At 37.8% G+C, this 1,348-nt stretch overlaps 1 long non-coding RNA gene across 1 annotated transcript in view; it reads right to left on the reverse strand.

The window, feature by feature from the left end:
• The window catches only part of LOC121815678, a 5,659-nt gene extending 4,489 nt beyond the window's left edge, over nt 1-1,170 (reverse strand). The window contains exons 1-2 of the long non-coding RNA XR_006055276.1: nt 1,085-1,170; nt 669-783 (exon numbers count right to left, since the gene is read on the reverse strand). This is a non-coding gene — a long non-coding RNA (uncharacterized LOC121815678). The remainder of the gene's footprint in view (nt 1-668; nt 784-1,084) is intronic.
• Between the last annotated feature and the right edge of the window lie 178 nt (nt 1,171-1,348).

Raw genomic sequence — 1,348 nt, forward strand, 5'->3', positions numbered from 1 at the left:
TAAAGATTGTGAAATCATTATGTAGTTTTAGTTTGCATTATTCTCCTGACTTAGAAGAAGGTGATAATTATTACAGTTATTAAACTGATTTGTATTACATTAGACTTCTAATTTATTGTGAATGAATGATATTGTTTTATGATGCATTATACTGCTGAGGTATAAGAAATACTGTTTTCAGAGAGTCATTGCCTTATTTGTCTGATTAGAAAAGAACAGAACATACTGCACAGGTAGTCAAGGTCATAACTTAGGCTCACTGAGAGAGAGAAAGAATGTGGATGTTTAGGTTTTATGACTTTGGAGGGGGGCTGAGGGTATAAGAATGTGAGAAACGCTCAGACACTATGAGATCTGGCGGACACCCTCCTGCGCTCATCTCCCCTCCGGATGGTTTATGCTCAAAAGTGTTTTATGGATTAATGAGAATTGTATGGAATAAAATGATTGTTGATTGAGCATTTATACACCGAGTGTTGTCCTTCCATCAGCCCAAAGATCAAAAGAACTAGAGATTTTAACAGCATCAAACAAAAACCTTGGATTAGATTTATTACCAATAATTAAACCAATATAATAAGATGATGTAGTATCTTTTATGAATTTGTTAAATATGGTCCTTCATATGGTGTCATTATCCTCCTTCATAATTGTGTTTAATGTCTTACTTTTGGTTGCATCCTGTCAGTCCCTGTGATGAACTGAGCGTGACCTCCTCCTTCCTTGGCCATCCCATTAATGAGGGCAGAGCTGGCCCCTTCCCCAAACCCAAAAGAGAAACACCTGCAACACAACATGTCGGTGAAGGTTCTCAGTCATCCAGGTTATTGTAGTCTAAGAAGCTTGTGGAAAAAAGCACCTGGTCTTCTTTAAGTTTAAGTTTTCTTGAGGATGTTTCACAACTGACAAAGCTTCTTCAGTTCTAAGAGAAATTGCTCTTAGAACTGAAGAAGCTTTTTAGCTTGCTTTTCTTTCAAAGCTCCTTAGCCTGCAAATACAACAGTTTTCTTTAAATCCACAGAAAATTGTTGTATTTGCAGTTTTCTATGGAACTGTGTAGATATTCGTGTGTTTGTGGTTTCACCTGTGAGAACCTGAGTTCTTCTTCACCAGATCGATCACTTCTTTGGTGTTCCCCACCTCTCCATCAGTAAAGACAAACAGCTAAGAACATAACATGAAAAAAATAACCCACCTTTTTATATCAAAGTGGTTTTTATCTAGCTAATGTTTCTAAAGTTGGCAGTAAATTAATGTAAGTGTCACGGTCCGGGGCAGCGGCCGTGTGGAGAGTGGAAGGAGGACTCAAAGTGCAGCACTTATTCAGGTGTGAGGGTGATTTATTGAT

Source organism: Haplochromis burtoni, unplaced genomic scaffold (assembly GCF_018398535.1).
Source record: "Haplochromis burtoni strain Fernald_Lab_line unplaced genomic scaffold, NCSU_Asbu1 Contig_270, whole genome shotgun sequence".
Lineage (NCBI taxonomy): Eukaryota > Metazoa > Chordata > Actinopteri > Cichliformes > Cichlidae > Haplochromis > Haplochromis burtoni.